Source organism: Chamaea fasciata, unplaced genomic scaffold (assembly GCF_029207755.1).
Source record: "Chamaea fasciata isolate MVZ Bird 193981 ecotype frontalis unplaced genomic scaffold, bChaFas1.0.hap1 SCAF_7, whole genome shotgun sequence".
NCBI lineage: Eukaryota > Metazoa > Chordata > Aves > Passeriformes > Sylviidae > Chamaea > Chamaea fasciata.
The window spans coordinates 14,054,213-14,075,648 of record NW_027094092.1 but is presented as its reverse complement, the minus strand read 5'-3'; the positions used below and the strand labels follow the sequence as shown (position 1 = coordinate 14,075,648).

The following is a 21,436-nucleotide window of genomic DNA, read 5'->3' as shown; positions in this document are numbered from 1 at the left end:
GGTGTGCTCGCCCCTCTTCCTCCCTGCTCATGCCTCCTCTTTTCCTGTCTTCTTGGCTGTGTCCATGGAGAAGAGCACTCCCAACAGGCTTGCATCTGTCAGATTCTCCTGTCCTGGACTGCCCCTTCCCTTTCTGCCATTTGTTTGAGTTTTGATCCAGGGAAATTGGAAGCCTTGCCCCTCACATGTTGTTTCAAAGTGCCAGGGACAGAAGATATGCTGCAGGCTTAGGGTATGATCCAAAGCCATTTGGCCTTTTGGATCAAATCTTTTTCTGTTTTAAAAACTGGCAGCAAGGCTTAGGACTGTGCTGAGCAAGTGTGGCTTCAGGTCACCGATTTATTTGTATTTATGATGTACTGGTCCATGTAGCTGTGATGGCACTAATCTCTCAGGCCTGTTGGCTTTCTCAAGGAGAATGCAGGCAGAAGGCTTTTCAAAGAAAAAAGCCTGCGTGTCCTTGTCACTGTGAAGTGGGACTGGGCACACTTAATTTCTCTCTCCGCCCCAGCCCTGCTGGGATGGCCAGGCAGAGCTCACCAATATTCCTAGGGAATAGGGTTTACAAATAGCAGGGCTCCTGGTGATTTCAAGCATCCCCTTTATGCTTTAGCACAGCTGAAGCAGTGTGCTGTGGGTCAGCCTGAGGTTGGCTATGGTTTTAAAATGTCTCAGAGAGCATCCTCCTGCTGGGAAGGAGCAGGAGCTGTCTGCGGTGCCATTCCCCCACACCCAAGCTCTGTTTGTTTTGCATCTTCAGGACAGAAAGAAGAGCCTCTTTCTTCTTAATTACATTTAGTCAATGAAAGAAAAACCAAAGTAGGCAGGATATCCACTGGATTGGCTCAGGAATTCTGCAGGCAAGCTCTCTGCTGCAGTTCTCATGCCTGTTTCTACAAATCTATCTCAATTATGATATGCAGCATTTCCCCCATCCCCTCTGACTTTTGCACAGACTGCCTATGGTAGCAGATTTTTCAGTACTTCAGAAAAACATCTTTCCTCCCTTTTCCTTCATTCTCATCCCTGTTTTTATTTATTATTTCAACAACTAGCTTAACAAAGACCTCTAAATCCAGGGCTCCTGAGGGATAACTGAAGGAAGTTACATTTTTTCCAAGTAGTGAAGTTGTTTATCTGTCCTTGTTTTTCCATTAGCTGAAGCCCCAAAATAAACCACATAATTTAAAGGAAATAAATCTGAAATCAAATCATAGAAGTATCAGGGAATCAGGGATAGATATTTGGCATAGGCTCTCCACTTCAAACCAAGATAACAAATCAGAACAAAGAGGAGAAAGTAATTGCTTTCGTTTGTCTGCGCTATTCATATGAATGTCACAGATTAATACATTTTACAGGATTTGGAAGGCTTTCAGAAGCCAGCATTGCAGTGGGATCATCCCTATAGCAATATTTCAAAACAGCTGTTACTAGAAGAATAATATGAAGCATGATTTCTAATTAGCTCCAAGTTTCTCTGTTCGACCTAATCTCCTCTGATATTCCATCTCAGTATTAAATGCTGGCTTAGATTGATAAAGGGCAGAAGAACTGAGCAATTGCTTATCCACCAAACACATTTTGGACTTCCACTCTTCTTCTTTCCAATATTTATAGTAACTCTTCTCACAAAATTAGCAGATCTGTTTCATTGTAGAAGCAAATTTTCATATTCAGTTGCCTAAAACTCTTGCAGGGTAACATGAACATTCAGCTGCTTTCCCAAAACTGATGTCTGCTCAGGCAGTGCAAGGACTTAAATGTTCAGCTATCTTTTTCCATTCTCAGCTCCCAAGCAAGCACAGATACTATTTTTACGTGGAAAAATGAGTCTGGTGTATTAAAACAATAAAGACACACTAAGACTGTAGGACCCAGACCTAATTTTTTCTCTATAAAAGACATTGTTGCCAGCCATAGAGGGTTCACTGGAAATTGAGCAGTGATGTTGTGCACAGCCCTTTCCAATTCCAACAAAATGATCATTAAGTAGAAAGCCATTTATAAAATTTCTGTGGTACAAGACCAAGACCTGTGGATTGGATTTTACATGCAGCAACATGAGACACCCAACTGACAGGAGGAATGTCTACAGCACTTGAAAAAACTTCGGGTTCACCTTGCTTTATATGTCATGCTGGGCAGCAGGCACAACAAAAAAGGAATTTTGCAGCTTTTGGCCAAAATGTTTCTGGTGTTAATAAAGCAGAAACATTGTATTTTATTTCAGTATGCAGATTAGAGACCTGTGCCACTAATTTCAGATATAATTACACTTTAGTTACAGTTTAAATTCACAATTCATATTGTGAACCTATCCTCCCTAGAAATGAGGTGTCTACCTTCAGGATACTAATAAATGCACAGATATATTGTAGAGTATTAAACCAAGAATAGGTTGGTCCTCTTAGAAAAGCAGATTCCATTTTGAGAAAGCAAAGCGCTTTTTAAACTTCAGAATATTTTTTTAAGCTTTCTTAAAATTGAATCATACAGTGAAGGTTTTACTGAAAGGCACATTACTTACAGAGAAAATTAGAATTTTTTTTTTTGTTATGAAACCAAGTACATGAAAGTCAGCATTTACTCAAGTAGGTCTTTTTTTCTGTTCAAACACATTCTTAACACTATATTTTCCTAATTTTTAAGCTGTATCGAACAGCAATTTTAATATTGACAGAGTGCATGGGGCATCTGAGTGACACCAGTGCAACTTCATAATGAACTTGCTTGGAAAGCAAAGATTTTGGAATGGATTTGAGGAAATCATAATCTAAGATGGAGGCAGGGTGTGAAAGGAGTGAATTATCTGTGGTGGTTTGGGGGTTTTGTGTGCGTGTGAAGCTCCGTTGTGTTGGCTTATACTGGCTGATGATCTGGTTTGGTACAATGAAAACATCCTTGGTTGAGCTCTTCTATTTTTGCAGTCTCCAGTGAGTAGGGTAGAAATGATTGTTCCCCCCTGCTGCCTCTTTTATTCTAGAATTTTGGGGTTTTGATAAAGATGCAGTGGTCAGTCTATCTTGCCCTGTATTTGTTATCCTCTTTCCTTCTCTACGTTTTCTTGGGTTCCCTCTGGTGTTTTGTGCCAGTCCCCTGGCTCTGCTAATCCTAGCTTGCCTTCCCTCTTTGCTCCCAGTCAGAATTCCCTGCCTTCCACCTGCTTTGAGAGAGTGCTGCTGCTGCTTAATAAAAGCTTCAGTGGTGCTGTGAATTCATCCGGCTTTCAGCACCTAGTTAACACTCTGCTAAACGTTTGAGAACATGGAATGCAAAGACTGGTGCTGGCCGCGCTGAAATGCCTCTCTAATTAGGAGGCAGGTGCCACACCGGGCAGTCAAGGTGACAACAGAGAATGAGTTTGAAGGTGTAAACATGTAGCTTTCAAATTTTAGGAGATGTCTTGTGTTCTAGAGGAATATTAAGAATTCAAACTAGGATTTATAACTTTTGTCTTAGCTGGAAAGTTTAATTATTGTGATTCAGAATGTATTTTTAAGTCCTTGCAGGTAGACAGACTGTGTTTTAACAATTTATTTATGTCAAGCCATTTGGCCAGGCTGAGGACATAAGTTAATTACTTGTTTTGTCTCCAGAATGATTGCAATGACTTTGGTCGTGAATCTCACTAGAATGATGGAAATGAGTTCTTTAAACAAGGAAACAAACTTGAAGTCACGCCTTGACTTCTTCCCATGAATGACTTGGCTCAAGGAAGAAAATGAGGTGTAAGAAAAGTATCATTTCCAGCAGCTGTCCAAAGAACAGCTGTAAGTAAATAAAGTGAAATTAATTAAATGGAACTAAAGCCAGATTTTTGATTCTTGGCCTTGTAATTTAATGACAAGATCTTTCTTCCTTATAGTAGGTAGAGATTACATGTGTTTCTATATACCTTGAAAAGAAAGACAGCTTTCAAATGCAACCATATCTAGAATGTGCGTCTGTGCTTCTGCATTGACATTGGCCTGAGTCTGTAAAATGTCTGACAGACCCACATCTCTGTGGCTTTAAAAAAAACCACAAAAAAAATCTATATCTCCATTGCTTCCTATACATGAAACATGTATTTTACAAAGAATACAATCCAGTCTGTTACTGTGCTGTCCTGTTCAAAGGAACTCTTAGGGCTGTGACTGCCTGCTATGTACCTTTGAGTCTCCTTGGGTACTGTAATATCTTCTTGCTACTTTTTGTGTTGCTTAAAATAAACCCCAAACAAATTTTAAAAAAAAAGCAATCCTGAAAAACTCTGATTAGGTAATGCTGTTATAAATTACCTTCGCTCACGGCCCAAGAAGCAATGCATAATGTCCTCTTCCATGCTAGCCTCCTCCTCACTTCAAGATCCTCCCACCCACAAAAGCCTCTAATGAAGTAAGTACACAGTCACTCAAAGTGCTGGGCCAAGACTCAGATGATGGAAAGGCTTTTTCATAGCTCTGCAACAAACTTCCTTCTGGCAGTGGCTTGGTCTATTTTCAATACTTACTGGTAAAATGTGATTCATACTACTTCTGTTTTTCTTACCTTTTGACAGGCCTGTGCAGACTTTAAACTCTAGATATAGTTCATATCTCACTATGTCTTGCTCTGCTTATAACTGCATTGATCATCTGTCTGGGGAAGACGCTGTCAGTAATAAATGCAGCAGCTAATTGCAATAAAATGTCTCATTCATGTTGGCACAGGCAAAGGTTCATGTCATGATCAGGGCTGATGGCAAAGGAGGAAGAAGCAGGCAAGGAGGTTGGGAAAGGACCTGTAGATGGAAATGATTTTCATACTGAGAACTGTTTTACATCTGAAGCTTTTTGTTACACTTTCATGATGCATTATCAAAACCCCACAAAATCACAGTCCAGACCTTTCTAGCTTGTAGTGTTTTGAGCTTTTAGTACAGATGCTCTTGCAAATTAAAACCAGCTGATGGGAAAGCTTAGGTCTGTTCTTGGCAACAGATTTCATAAAAAACACTCTTTCTAGCAAAAAAGGGAACTATAGCCAAGAATTATAACTGCTGTCATCAGTTTTTGTATCCAGTCAGTTTCTATCATACTGTTTATTCCCATTCACCATAGGGGAGGATCAATAATAATCAATAAATATTAGTGTTTGCAAGCATTTAAAAGTGTTTTGGGGTTTGTTTTTTTTTTGTATATTGAATGACTAGAAAAGAAGATTATTATAACAAAGAATGACAAACAACCCTATAAAACTGCCCATATTTCTTGCATGGCTTCTAGTAGCTCTGTGTTTCAAAAACAACCACAAAAAGGATACAACAATATGGGTCTGATAGGGACCTGTCACTTTTTCATACATCTAACAGTTTAATTACCTGTCCATGAGAAACAGATCCAACATATAAATCACAAACATGGTGGTATTTCCTTGAAGAACAGCTACACTACTCTTCAGCATAGGCTTTGAACATTCCTGCCTCCTTCCCATCCTTTCCCTTTTCTGCAGTGCTTGTGATCTCAGTATGAAACCATGCCCTGCTCTGTATCCTACGGTTTTGAATAGAATTGTTTTCTTCAAAAGGTGAGACAAACAGCTATGTGTTTTGTTGAATTTCTGCAGTCTGCAGAAAAGACAGGAGACCAGTTTCCTGCAGGTTGCAAATCAACCTAGTTCCACTTCCTTCAGCAATCACGATTATTTAAACAAGCACAAGTGGCTTTTTCTCCTCACCTTTCTGTTATGAAAGCTACTGAGTACCCAGATACATTTTCCCCTCCTTGGAACGAATTAGATTTGCTTCAAGAACCAAATATAGAGCCTTGTCTTCAGGACAAGATTGTATCTTGTGCATTGTAATGTCTTGGTCTTTCTTTTTTCAGCCACGACCACAAAAAGATGATTTTTTGCTCCTAATTAAATCAAGATTTTATAAGCTATTCTAGGAAATTGCTGGTATCATAAATTATCAATTTCATTAAAGAATGTATGTAACGACACATTTTTGGAAACAGTAGCAACTGTTGGGTTCCAGCACACTGTGAAACAAAGTTTAGAGTTCAGGTTTTTGCTTAGAAAAACTGTCTGTTCATGGAAACGTAGCTTGGGAAATGCCCTGTGAATGGGAGGCAGTAAGAAATTGTGCCTCCTTGGAATATTTTGCCTCTGAAAGCACTCAATATCAAAGCTGCAATTGCAGTATTAATGTTTTATTATAATAGTAATAATGTATTTTGCTTCTCACGTTAAGATGACCTGCTGCAGATGGCCTTAAGGTCCATCCAATATTTAGATGCAGAAGATTCTCCCTGCTGGAGTGTGAAGCATCTTTTGGAGAGGTCTGGGCTCAAATTTCATTGGGAAGTAGCTCCTTCCAAAGAGATTGTGGCATTGCTAAATTCCACATGCTCCAGCTTTATGTTGAAAAGCTAAGGGGGGGCTCCTGAGAGAATTTTAAAGATTTGAAGAAGAAAAAGGGGAGTGCTTCTTGACCAGGGAAAAGACAAGCTGTTCTAGTTAAAAAAGAGAAGAGTAACGCAGAGGTAGAAGAAAAGACTTATGGGATGTCAGGAGCAAAGACAAGGAGCTTAGGAGAAACTGAGGACAGGCAAAGGTCTGAGCCACAGGCAGGGAAGGGAAGAATCTGTAGAGTGTGAGCAGGCTCAAAATAAGAGACTTGAGAAAGAAAACTAAGCTTGAATTCAGTGTTGCTACAGTGAAAAGCAAAGGCCCCTTAAAGAGCAGGGTCGGAGTAAGAGGACTGAGTGGAAGAGTGCAATGAAAATGACAGCAAGAGAGAGGAGCAGAGTTCATGGGAGACTGAGCAGGTGGAGGGTAGGAGATGATACTCATGTTGTTACAGATTCCAAGTAATAGCACTCGAGGAGTGTTTGGAATAGAATGGAAACCGCAAAGTTGGATGTTGGGGAAGATGAATCAGGGAAACCTTATAAATATGATTGTTTAGCAAAAGATTCTGAAAATATGAAACCTATAATTGAAATAGAAATGGAAGCTTACTTTGAGTTGTAGGATACCGAGTCTTAGTTACTATATAACCTGAAAACAATAGCCTAGCTAGCTGAAGAAGAGTCCCTTTTGATGGAATGATACCCTTCTGCTAGCTAAGGAACCAAAGGTCAATGTAGCAAAACAGAAAAGTCTAAAGAGTAGTTTTTAGAGTTTAAAATATAATATAGTATGGTAATGTAGTAGTTCTTATAGGCTATATGTAGATTCTATAGGATTTTGTGTCTTGTATTGGTTGGTCACTGTAAATTAGAATATTCATCACAAAAGGAGATATAATGCATTGTAAAAAGGACCTCACTCTCTTTTCCTTGCTCTTCGCTCTCTTACTTGTTCCTCTCTATTCCTTGCTCTTCGCTCTGCTCTTACCTCTTCCCCTGCTCTCTGACCCGTGCCACCTGGCTCCCTCGCTCCCTTCTCTCTTAACTCGTGCCCCCTTGCTCTTCCTCTCGCTCTCTCTGGGACTTTCCTTCAGCTGAGGCTGGTGGCTGAAGTCAAGGCCCTTTTTACCCACGACCCATGCAATAAACCCACGTATTCTAGAATATCTCAGGTCAGCAGAATTCCTTCTCCCTGCCGTCCACGGATGCTCTTACAGTTGGCCAACACATGTCTTGGGCATGGTTGAAGATAAATGGGGAAAACTGGTGTGCAGATTTGAGGGAAAATCCAAAACAATACATTAGGAAGCAAACCTGTTTCCCTCACTTTTCATGAGGCTTATAATGCTTAAGATTGTTGAAGAATGTTGATGTATTATCCTAATCACTTGCATAAAGGTAAAGAGGAGGAGAATGTAGAGAGTGAAGGAAAAGACCAGAAAGACATCTCTGAAAAAGTTAAATAAAGAGTGAGAGAGGGGAAGGTGAGGATACAGAAGAATAAAAATGAAAATACATAACACTGTACTGAAACAGGGGTTGAAACCTTTGAAGTCGCACATCTTTTCTGGGGGTAATCATCTTCATATAGATGAGAGCTGGCAAGGCAGAAAATTATTGTCAATGATTCTAAAATGTTATTATCTTGTCATACTGATTATATTTGATTGTGTTGATTATGGCTATTAAAATAATTTTGCTCTGATGAAAAAATGTATCCTCGCAATTTAATTGCAAGTATCCAAAACATAGATTTAATGAATTGTATATGCCCTCTGCTTAAAAGTTCTCTTTTAAATATGGGGAAGGGTGTGAGAAAATCAAACATGCAAAATGTGATTATTTGTTTTGAAGTACTCTTTTTCTGGAGAACTTGTGTTCTGCCTTGCTCATCCCTGAAGTAGTGTAGGTTATGTATCATTCAGAGGAAATAATCTGCTGTGATTTGGAATTAAAGGCTATGCTTAGGTAGTTCAGGTGAGCATCTTTAGTAGTTTCACCAGAAAAGAAAAAGAAAAAAAGAAATGTTGTGTTGTGGAATGTCTCAATCTGAAAAGTGATTAGGGAAATAGCTAATCTCTCATGTGAGTAAAGGCAGAGAGAACTGGGACTGTTTAACCTCGGGAAGAGAGGACTGGGGGGGATGCTGTTAATGAATATGGGTACCTGAAGGGAGCATACAAAGAGGATGGAGCCAGGCTCTTGTCAGTGGTGCACAGTGACAGGACGAGAGGCAGTGGGCACACACTGAAATGCAGGAGGGCTTCCTTTTAAACATCACGAAACACTTTGCCTGAGCACTGGATCAGGTTGCTGATAGAGATTGTGGAGTGTCCTACCTTGGAGATATTCAAAAGGTGCCTGGATATGTTCCCATGGACCTGGCTCCAGGTGACACTGCCTGAGCAGGGGTGTTAGACCAGATCAACATCCTGTACCAGTGTAAAAACACTGCACTAATGTATTTTTTAATGCAAAAAACCACATAGCACTCTATTTGGAGATATCCAGAAAAAAAAAATCTTTAAATCAGTTCTATAGGGTACAGCAGTTATTTCTCCCAGAACAAAAAATACATTAGAGCTTAGTTGTCATTCATAGAAGAAAATTTCACACAAATCACTCTGACTTTCCTGTGTGAACCAAGGACTTGATTTTTTATGAAGGTAATCCTTGGTGGAAGCTACCTTCTAACTTTTTTTCACAGACTTAGTATTTTCTAACAGTGAATGGGCATTTTTTTGAACAGCTTTGTTTTTTTTTTTTAAATGGCTTTATATGATTGTATCCGAGATTAAACAGGTATATGAAATTTGGCATGGGACTGGGATTCATATTGCATATTATCTTAAGTTCGTTGACTGAAAGCAAATGTATTTTTTTTCGGAGAGTTTGAAAGCCAGTGCTATTTTGCAGTGGTATCCAATACATTCATTCAAACTGAGCTGCAGATCTGTCATTTTGAAAGGCTGGTTGCCTTCCAAACTCCACTTCTAAAAAATAAAGATTCTTGCACTATATGTAGGTGTGCCTTTGTGCTGGAAATTGTGTTGGCATTTCATTTGGTGCCACTTCCTTCTAAAATTTTCATCCTGTATGTTGCCTCAGTGGCTTCCTCTGGAAGGGTAGTTAGAAATAAAGATCTCGCTCAAATTTCACAGTAGGTGCAATGTTGGGACAGGGAGAGAATCACAAAGCAGTGTCTAAAATCAAGTACCAGGCTTCATGAAGCTGGCAACAGTTCCAGCTGTGTTGTCCACTCTGACCAGATGTTGAAATTGGCATTTGTGCCTGTGCAAGTGACCCAAATTATACATGGCCTGACTTTGTCCTTGACCTTTGAAATCACTTTTCTTTTCATGGGTGGAGCTAAAAAGAAAAAAAAAATTTAAGAAAGTAAAGGAAAGTGAGAAAGAAGAGGCAGAGAAAACAATGCCCTAAAAGAAATGGAAGTTGGGACAAAAAGTAAATGACCAATGGACTACAGAATGAAAATGTAGAAAATTTTTGTAGATGAGGTACTATGTCACAATGTTGGCAGAAAGTGGGAGAGGACAGAATTTCTGAGTATTTCTACAATTCTTCATTTGTGAATGGTTTTGCCCCGTGATTTTGAAACTCTACAGTATTTTGCGTGTGTGTGTTTATCTTGTTTAAAAGTGTTAAATGTGCCCAAATGACTCAGGAGTCGAACAGCAATTTAAAGACGACTAGGCTATATTTCTCTGTGGAGAGAACGTTCGTGGAACTGGAGGTGTGTCACTTTCTAATAATTAGATTCTTTTGTTGTTTTAGTGCTTTTAGAAAACGTTCTAAATCTTTAATGAACTCTTTAAGTTAGTAAAATATTAGCTCGTATAGTGTCAGCTTACTGAGGACAAATTAATATAATAGACTTGGGGTTTTTTTATAATTAAGGTGCTCTCAGAGAGAGTTGCAGGCTACAAGGGAAACTGAGCTTCTAAACAATTAGGATTTCCATGGGCAGTTAACTGTCTCCCATAAATTCAACAGACCTAAGGATGAATACTAATTAGAAGGAAGTATGTGGCAGACACTCAGCTGGTGGAAATCATTCTCTTCCCTGCAGTGCTGCCAGGTTCACTTACATCAGATGAGAGTCTAACCAAATATCCCAGAAGAAACTGCAAGGCATATATAAGATCAGCCTAGGAAAGCCTAAACCTTGGGAACATAAGTAAATACTAGAAGCGGTAGGAAGGCTGCCTTCGGAACTTCATCAGGAATGACTTTATCATGGCAACCCTATACCTGAACCATCCAGGACACAGCACCATGTGTAATAAATAACTTTACTCAGTTGTTGTAAGCAAGGGAAGAAGTAATTAGCGGTGTTGAGTACATGATATATAGCACTTTGTTTTCCCGTCTACCCATTGGTTCCAGTAAATATTGTATGTGCATCTTCCAAGATCAAATTGCCCGAACAAATAGGTAACATTTTCCTGATGAGCATTCAAAAGCAGACTGTTGTTCTAAGGCAGACAGACCTGAGACCGTCAAATGTTTGCTAATAAAAAAAGTTAATTTTGGAATGAAGCGTAGGTGTTTGTAACAGCTGTGCATTCCCCTGAGTAATGCCTTGCTGTCAGCTGTTCCTCCATAGACTCTGCCAATCCTGTTTGTGCCCTAAAGAACTGACTGAACAGATATACCCCAGGAGAAAACAGAACTTGGCTGCCTATTTTGCAACTTCTCTGTCCTGGTATTGAAGTGTCTTTAGGAGGAAATCACTCTCTGTGTCCTCTTTGTTTTCACACTGGAATTCTGTGCCATCAAGAGGGAAGGAGGGTGTTGCTTCAGTCAAGCAGACCTCTGTCCTGTAGCAGTTGTGTCTGAGAGAAGTTCCCTTTGACTCAAAGATTCAGTCTGAAACACTGTGACTTACTGAACCAATTTAAGTACCACAAAGTGCCCCTTTGCAGTGCAGAGAAGGTTAAGCTCTATGGCTTTTTACCAGGCATGGGCAGCTTTGTCTCTGAAGATCACGCTGGTCCCCTTTCTGTGCTGGGATTTTTGGGCTTTTGTTCAAAAGTCCATTTGGAAATAGCTGACATACAATATGAAGGACAATTACAGGCAGCTGACACTTGAAGTCTAGATCATTATTGTTTCACTGGGTTCCTGGTGATAAAGTGATTATTTCTGTACCTTTCAGTAGATATTTTATGTGGGAGATGAAATGAAAGAGGGTCAGCTCTGGGCATTGCTGTGTGAACTCTAATCCATTTGTTTCTCCAGTTAGGCAGCATTGTCATTTAACTTTTGTACCTTTGAACACCAAAATCCACTTCCTTTCTACTAGGTTTCTTTCTAGATGAGTCAATAATTTAATGGAAAGTTTTGTCACATTTTAGAGGACAAATCAGTGCTGCATCATCTCTGTAAACACCAGTCTACTTATGATGCATTTCCTCTGGGCTTTGTGCGTGTGACTTTGATATCCCCAAGACCCCTTCTCTTCTGCAGCACCTCCTGCTAATCCTGGGGACAGAAGTGGTTTGGCCTGTACCATACTTTAGTGGGATGGCATTAGGAAATGCCTTCAAATCAAGGAGTTAAAGCTTCCATCTTATTCCTTTCCCTTTCAAGCCTCTCCTCCAGGGATCTCAGATACCTGGAGGTGGTGTATCAGCCCCTGCTGTGGTCTGCTAAGGTGTGCTCACTTCTACAACAGTTTTAGGGAGGCACGAGGCATTCACCTCTCTGTGAGGCTGCAGGAGAGCTCTCCTCTGCTCTGAGGAACAGGAGGCAATAGTGGGGAGCTATTTACTGCCTGCCTGCCTGCAGAAACAGCAGCCACTGCTGAATTATGAGTTGAATGGTTCCCAGGGAAGAAACTTTCAGTCCCAACTGGGACCTTAATTCTAATGGTGAAACTTGGCATCCATCTTAAGACTCTTAAGTTTGTTAATAGCCAGCTTTTCTATTAAATCACTGCTTTACACTGCCTGAAGGCTCTAGTACTGGAAGTATCACACTCCTGAGCAGCACAGTAATTGCAAGGTAATTGTGCTGTCTAGCCAGTGCACGTGTTTTGGTACATCACCTGCCCTAGAATGTGTGGTTTTGTCCTGGCTCTCCAGGATCACTGAATGACTGGTTTTATAAATAAACTGATTTATAGAATAGAGAGAATGATCATATATTTCTTCTAGTGCTGTTTTCAGGGAAAACTCTGTTGACTAAGTAAAAAAGAAACCTCCTAATTTTTTACAGGTCATCTGGGGGTTTTGCACATTTTTATGAACAGTCTGTCTAGTACAAATTTGGGCTTCACAAATTTACTCAAAGACTCTGCACAAGGAAGCATTGGCCAAGACTAAAAGGAAAGCCCAGCCTGAGCTCTTTGAGGGCTGGCTGGCTTTGAGTCACATGCTTTCCACAGAAAAAAACACAAAGTGATTATATTCCTTGTGGTACTTTGGGAATCTTGCTGGAAATTTAGTTCCAGAGACAGAAAAGCTTTCAGACAGAAGAGAGCCTGAACTATAGAACAGTCTGGAAAGTCGTTTGCCAGGGCACAGTGGCAATCCATGGTCAATAGGGAATTTGGAAACAGGTGATAAGACTTCAAAAATGGAGTTTGTTGCAGAAAAATCAGTTGTGTTCACTTGGTTGTGTTACAGGTGTTGAAAGCACTTCATACACACACACACTCAAAAAACACAGAAAGGACACAAACATATTTGGGGGCTAAAGCTGACGTGTTAGAAGTTGCTGGTGTTGCAGGAGAGGTGACCTAGAGGTCTATTTAATTCCTCACTCATCTCATCTGATGTGTCTCTGTTCTGCTCTACTTTTTGCCTTTCGTCTGTCCATTGACAAATGTAATGACTGCTGCTAATGACCACCTCTAGCTGGTATTTGTGCAGGGTCTGCCATAAAGCGTTCTCAGTGCTGCTTTGGGGGCCTGTAGACATTTCTATGCTGGAAATAATAGTCTTGATATGTTTCTTGTTCTAGACAGTTACATTTCTGCATTGAGAAAAGTAAGACTTCAATTTTGTTTTTATTTAATGAGCTTTGCTTCATGACTGCTGGTAATGGTACCCTGTGTGTATGAGTGTTTTATATTAGGAAGAGTGCACTAACCTGTAAATCTTATCTCTGCAGAAAGGTGCCTAATTTAGTGTGTGCTTTTAAGAAACGGCTTTAATGTACAACTCATTTATCAGGCAGGTCTATGAGATTTGTAGACCTAATGCTACTGTGAAGGGCATGCAGAGAGGACTGTGTTTAAATCTTTTTGGTGAATTTCAATCAAAATGTTAAATTATGAATTACACTAGAACTTTGAAATGGTCACGGTGAAATAAAAACAAGAATTCAGTGACAATATGTGTTTTTCTTTTCCCAATTTCCAGAGCTTCCAAAGGCAGTATCACTAAAAAATGCTTGCACTTGAAAATATTGTGTAGCATGAACATTGGGATTTTCATGCTATAGTGCCATTAGAGGAAATAATACACCAGCAATTCATGAATTATCCTTGTGCTTTGATAAGGATTGGCTAGGCCATAGGTTTATACAATGTCTTTTCCATATAGGTTTATACCATCTCACGATCTTCAGAGGATGTAAGAAAGTTTCTGAATGAGAGGGAGACTGATACCAGTGCCCTTTTAAGCAATGTGACTTCAAAACTTTAGTATCTGCTGGGGAAAGGCCATTTTCAGGGACATGCAGTCCTTCAGTTTACTAAATTCTTAGAACTCTTCATTTATCCTCAACTGAGATACCAGGAATTTTCCTTTTACATAATATGAGCATTCCCAAATGTAGTTTACTCATGACTTTCTATGGCTTTGCCATGGTTTTGTTTATATGGCTTTGCTTTTGGTGTAGGGATTATTTTATTCAGATTTCAAACTAGCATGGCAGCAAAGTGGGTCTTTGTTTACTCTGTGTTAAATATCCTTATTTAAGTCATAGTGAAAGAGTCTGAAAGCTTTTTAAAATCCACACACTGAGTAATTCTAGCAGTACACTAGTTAAAGCAAAACCAGATACTGCTGCAGTGATGAATTCTGAAAATGCAAGTCTTAGTTTTGTAAGCACAAAGTTAAGAAATAGAATGAAACTTTGATTTCCTTTTCCCCACCCAAAGCTCTTGAATCCAGCAGTTCCTGCAGAAGCCACTTTAAAATGTTTCCACTCATTCACTGGGTGCTGAGCACTTCAGAAAATCAGGTCAGTTCCTTAGGTTTCCAAATACAGACTTAGGATCCTAAATATAAGCATGTTAGTCAAAGAAAAATTGGCTTCTCTTTATATAGACTGTGAAGCTACAATCAAATTCACTTGACTTATGCTATTTCCAGCTCTTATGGAGGTCAACAACAATTGTATTTCCTGCTTTAGCATGAAATTTTCTTTCCTTGCAGGTGAGTGGGTGTAGTTTTCTAAGTCTCTCTGGTTACCTGCCTTTCCTTATTAACGTAACAGGCTATTTCTTTTCATTCCCAGCCATCCAGGAAGAGTACAGGAATTTCTTCAGCTCAGCTTATGTGCAGAGCATTGTACCTTCCTTCCAGATCAAACCCTATCCATATCCTTTCTTCAGGTTTATTCTTTGTGGGATGCCCTAAGTAACTCTGGTTACTCTTGGGTGAAGTCCCCAGGGAGAGCTTTGTCCTAAATGAACAAAGTGACTGTCAGTAGCACAGTGGGTGCTGAAAGAACACAGAGAGTTTGTAGTTAATAATATACTTAATCTCTAGCCCCTACTATAAAAGCAGTGTTTTCTCCTGAATTGCTTCCTCATCACTGTCTATTGCATGTGAGGGCTAAACCAGAGACTAATTAGAATGCCTGTCTCTTCCATATCATGTTTTAGCCTAGAGCCTCTATCTCCAAGAATTCTTTTGCCATAAATCAGAGCACTTCTAAACTTACTCCAATTGGTTTCAACTGATAACCCTACCCTAATAAATACAAAAGCCATACACAACATATGCATGTATAAAATATGTGCACGAGTGAATTTTCTCACCTCTGGACTCAAATGCGGCATATGGTTAGCCACTGTAATTAAGGACTGAAAATGGTTAGGTTTGCTCCACTTGTGAACAAACCTGCTGGAAGAGCTGAAGTGAACGTGGTCTGGCTGCAGTTACCCCACAGAGATCTGGCAGGAGTGCAGACTCTGCTCCCCGAGGCCTTTGAAAGCGTGCAAGTCAAATAGGTGGGTGCTAATGGCCATCTGGGAATTCAGTTGGCAAAAAGGAGCCATGTGCTGGCACTGAGCTATTGAAGCTGTTTCCTGCACTTGCTGTCCCACTGCTTTTCCATGAGAGGAGAGCGAGAGTGCATGGGATGCTAAGCCTCTGTCAGGATAGCCTGCTGCACATCTCATCTCATCCTGCACAGCCATCAGCCCTCAAGGTCAGAGGCACACATGTCACTCTCCCCTGTGGCTCTGGGAGGGCTGAGGCAGCTGCCCTGGGAAAGCTACCAGGAGGTCTCTGTCAATGGGAAATGACTGCTCCCTCTCTCAGCAGTTCCAAAACAGAGCACCATGTAGAGAGGCAAGCTCCAAACTGCATGATCTGGAGCTAAAGGCTGAGTGTGAAGTTTAGTCTCTGTGAGACAGAGTGCACTGTCAAAGCAGTAAAATTTACAAACGCAGTAAAATTTATCATGGTGCCAACCTTCTGATAATTAAAATTTCATTGTGATGTACCACTGATTCCATCTCTTAATCTTCCAAATAGGAAGTGTTTAAAAAAAAAACCTCTCCTTGCTGTCTGTTATGTAAGTGGTTCTGTAAGATTTAAAACAAAATCATTTTCAAAATGTTGAGCCCACTGAGTGCAAGTCAGCAGCTTCCCTTTAACTGTTTTATAGAGACATATGTCTCTTGGGATCACTTAGCAAGGAAGCACTTTTTTTTTTTTTTATAAGTTTGCTCGAGGCCAATTTATCCCAGGCATTGAATTTATCCAGCTGTAACTGTAGAAAGAATTCATTTCCTGACTGCCAACTTGCAGTACCTCAGCCAATGCACGTAGAGAAGGAGGGATTGTTATTTACCAGAAACGAGGGGTCCATTTCTTCAATTATGCTTGCATGCCTATCTTTGTTTTCATAAGACAACTTCTGCCTTTCCATTAGTAAGAAGAAAAGAAGAACTGGAATCAATGAGTCAGATCCTTAATCATTATAAATTGCAATAGCTTTCTAGTTTTTCAATTTTCAGCTGGCTGTGCTCTATTGACCTCATCTCTAGATACCTTAACTGTCTGGTGCTGAAGTGATTTGTGAATTTTCAAGCTTGTATCTCAATCCCTATTTGCTTCACTCCAGCAGTGGCAAGGAAGGCTTGGTTTCCAAGGGTCATGTTGATGTTTCATCTTAGCTTAAAAACAAAGCTGTTTTTGATGAAATGGGGCAATCTGCAAGATAGAGGTGAAATTACATTTGTCATGCCTTTCTTAAAAAGAGAATGTGTTTGTCTGTTGACTCATGCTAGTCCCACTAATGGAGGAGTAAAAATAGTATTTTTGGTAGGGAGAATATGGATTAGCAGTTTTAGGAGTAGGTATTTGATGTTGCTTAGGACTGTCAGCTGAGAGTTAGCTGATTCTTTTCACTTCCTGCTCCACAGTCCTATCCAGAGGTGTGATACAGGAAAGAAAGATTTGGCTGCCTACCTCTGAGCCCTGGAGGCAGCCCTGGGAAGTGGAAGGCAGAATTAGACAGGGACCCTTGCTTCCTGCACCCCTGTGCACAAAATGTAGTTGGCAGGAGCTTGATAGTGGCAGCAGTGGAGGGTTTGTGTCTATCATTCCAAATGTGGCAACACTCAGGAATTTTCCATTGAACTATATTTAAGTTAATGAAATCTGCACATTCTGGAAAATCTGATTTTTATTCCCCCTTGTATTACTCCTGAAAATTTCAATTGTGTTGAAATACTTTATTCTTCTCTCAAAGAAACAACATTTGAAGTCTAGGGCTTCTGATCTGTTCAAAATTAATTAGGCTTTACATGGTAGTTCAGTTCTTGGTGGGAATTCTACTGGTGCTTCCTTTGACTCTTGCTTGTGCAGTCTACTTGGGGTTTTTTGCCATGTTACACAGCAGCCTCTCTTTAATCAAGCTGTTCCATGAGTTCACGTAATCCATATTAGTGCCCTCTCTCTCTCAATTTGGGGCAGAGAAAAATTGCTGTTCCAGCTTTGGTAAATCTGCCCTTCTTTGGACTCTGAGAGAGTAGGATACGCCTCAAACCCTCCTCTCATTTCTTGGGATGTACCTTCATTTAGACCTGAAGCATCAGACTAATGAATCCATCTACTCACCTCCCTCTCTTAGGGCAAGAGTGGAAATGACCCAAGAATGCCTTTTTGGCAGTGGTTTCCTTTATGCTGCACTGTGTTCCTTTTTCCCAACGTTTGCCATAGCACCCCTGGAGAGCAGATGGAGAAGTGAGCACTGAAGGATGAAGCAAAGAGGAGCACTGAGCGCAGGAATATTTTGCTGCCAGAGGTATTTCCTTCCTCCGGCTTTTTGTTCGGCACAGGATAACGATGCCCTTTGCGCTGGCACGGGCGGTGGTGGCAGATGGACCGGCCGTGGCAGCACACAGCCCACAGCTGCTGGCACGTGGGGAGCGCGTTTGCTGCCAGGCCTTGTGCCACAGCCAACAACCAGCCCCAAAGAGGTGCAGGGGGAGACTCTGCACAGCTGTTCTGAAGAAAAGATAGCACTGAAAACTTCAGAGAAGTGGGTAATTAGTGAGCAAGTTTTATTTAAAAGACTGTACAGTTATTTCCTGTAGCATTTTGATGTTGCTTTCTATTTTGCAGTTATCCATTATTTTTACACTGTTTTCCTGCTTTTCTCTTTGCTGTGTTTGGCTGTTTATGTTCCCAGCTTGAGCCTCAAAGTGAGGATTGCACAATGCATTGAGAATGAATTTGACTCACTCAGCTGGCATCAAGGATATTCAGTTAAAACCCAGTGTTAAACTTAACAGCATGCAGTATATTCCAGAGCTTCCCAGTAAAGGTGCCTCCTAAAATCCTCAGAAACAGCTGTGTTTTATTGGGTATAGAAGTTCCATTAGTGTCACCCAAGCCTAGCAGTTTCAGAATTCTTATGGAGCTAGCAACGCAGGAGCTGAGCTGCGAAAGTGTCGCTGTAAATTCAGGACTTAAGCCATTTTGTAGGAATAGAGAATGTATCCATCTCCCCTGTAAATGCCTGGATTTGTCCCTTGGATAAGTTTATAACTACTTCTCACCTTACTGTTCTTTTTCACCTTGATGCTTTTGCCCCTGTCCTTGCTTTTCTGCATGGAGAAATCCTGCAATTGGTGTGAATCAAGATGAGCCCCCACCTGCTGACTGCCAAAGCTGCTTCTGCTGATTGCAACCACAGGATTAGTCAAAGGCAAATCTTGGCAGCATGTACACTGCTTGGGGGGTGGTGGTATCAAGATCTTGCAAACATGGTAAAAGTTCCACTCCAAGAAAAGAGTGCTTTTGAACTTTTAGGCCAACTATTTGTAATTCCTACGAGAGATCTCTCATTACTGGAGAAAATGAGAATTGGGGATATTTTTCCCCAGATCTTAAAGGTAAAAATTGCGGCATGACTTAGAAATTATCAGATCTGGAGAGCGGAATGAGAATAGCTCTTGGACATTTCTCCGATCCCTAAGGAAGAACAAAGCCAAATGTTGTTGACAAACCAGTGATTTTTACCAGCTCCCCTGTTTCAAAAAGAGGTTGTTCCTCTAATCTCAACTCTGCCATTGAATTTCAATCAAATTGTATATACCCATTAAAATTAGTGCCATATCTCTTATTAGTCTCACAGGCTCAAATCACTTATTTAAGTGTTTGAAAACAATTTTGGATTTTCAGCTGAATAATTTTACATCTGCTTGGGTTTTATCAAAGATTGTGTTCATACAAGCAATACTTCCCATTCCCTCTCTTTTTACAGCAATAGCATGAAAAGAATCACTTAAAGATGGACCAGGTAAAGAAATTAATAAAGAAAGCCTGTGAGTTGTGTGGCCTGATCTTTCTTCCCCTCAGTTTGTGTTTCTAACCCAAGTTAACCTCTCCTCTGTCAAATCCATCTACATCTGTTTGAAAGCTACATTATGTTCTTCTCCTTTGTAGTGTTTGATCCATGGATTCCTTTTGCATGTTAAAACTGTTTCTAATTTCAGCTGCAAGTTTATGATGATATTAATGGCAAGTGCTCTGTGCAAGGTACATCTGTAAGGATTGTCTTTCAAAGGATCTTTTCACTTGTATGAGAAACTGTCTTTGACATCTTAATTTTTTTTTTTTTAAAGTATTGTTTCCAGTTGGAGGCTGGCTCTGAATTTTAGATGAAAGGAGAACAACTAAGCAAACCAGTTTTTCCTTCACATTAGTTAAAGGTCAATTATCAAAGCTCTTCTGCATTACAAATCCACGTCACAAGAAAGTGAATTAGGCTAGTAATAGTAATTGTATTAGATTCTTTGAAGTGATGATATTCCATAGCAACTTCACAACCAGACAAGTTGCAGTAGCATTGATCTCTCAGAAATCACTCTCTCTAGTTCAACAGGGATCTCTGCTCAGAGCAGAGGAGTACAAAGCACATCCAACTTTCTTATGCTGACATCTTTTCTTAGTGCTGGGCACTGAGGAAGCAATGGTCTTTAAAGATCAATGGCATTTGTGGAGGAAAAGTAGCTATTTATCACTTGATCACATTAACCTGAAGTTCATTTATTACCATACAAGTTGGGGGGAGATGTCCTCCATGTGAGAATACTATTCTTTGCAAATAGCCCCGAGGCTGGGCCGCTGCATTTTCATGAGCCAAGCTGAGAAAGAAAGAAAGCATCCTTAGAGGTTTACATTTTCCCTGAAGTCACACTCTGCCCACGTCCCCCACTGAGGCCTAATTGCCTAAATGAAAAACAAAACAAAAAACCCCTAGAACCCAATCCCGAAACTCCCAGATACCCAAAAGGCTGAAGCTGTGTACTGTGGTAAGATGGTGTGCCACTGAAATAACAAACTATCAAGCCAAACTACCTTTTAACTACACATACCTGCAAAAAAGTCACCTGCTGCTTTCATTGACCATCTTTTCAAACCCTTATGCCAAGCTTTATGTACTGTGCCACTCACAATGTTTGTATGTGGGGTGATACTTGTCCTTGCCCTCGCATGTGAATGTCAAGATGAGGAAAGCAGGGAGGAACTTTTTTATTGCTCGTATGTCTCTGCCAAGATATTGGATTGGTCCATGGTTTTCTGATTTTAATGAGACTGGAACTCAGCCCAGACTTAGTTATTGCAGTGAATTCAGATGATTTTCCTTTCCTGTCCATATTCTATTTTCTGTAACCCAAGAAAGTAGTTTAGCTCGCGTCCAGTCATGTGACAGAATAATTTTACTCATGTGAAAACTTTTCCAGTTAAAGATGGGTGTGGAGATGCCAAGTCTGATTTGTCATTCTCTCCATTTAGGTCCTTAAGCAAGGAGATTTGGATATTGTGACCCATGCCTGCGTTTCGTATGGATCCTAAGTTAAACTTTCATAGCTGAACACTACTGAATTTCAGCAGTTAGAAACTGCAACTCTTCTTTGGCAATACTCTCTTGAAGAATTATAGCAACTCTTCAGCTACTGCTAAGAGTAATGGATAGTATATAGTCTTAGCATAAACCAAAATGGTTTCCATAAGTTTTAGGATCTATAAAGAACAAGCAGTGCAGAATGCTTTTTTCCCCTTTAAGTGTCGATGCAAACTTCCACTCTTACATCTCAGGCTCCTGCTGTTTTCCATTTAGGTTGCATCCCATGAGCAGTATTTGAGCACACAGCAAAAACAAATAATGACCTGACAGCGAAGAGAAATACCAGGGCATAAACCAAGAGCCTTGGATTAGCCTGTGCAATGTTGAACCTTAGTGAGTTAATCCAGTGGAGGAGAGTGAAGAGGGAAAGCCATTTTTTTCTAATTAAAAAGAAGTGTATTGCAAACACTGAAAGCATAAGGCTGGATCAAGAC

The 21,436-nt window shown here is 40.3% G+C and overlaps 1 protein-coding gene across 3 annotated transcripts in view; it reads right to left on the bottom strand.

The window, feature by feature from the left end:
* KCNC1 (potassium voltage-gated channel subfamily C member 1) overlaps positions 1 to 21,436 on the bottom strand; it is a 124,876-nt gene that overhangs the window by 66,655 nt on the left and 36,785 nt on the right. The window lies entirely within an intron of this gene.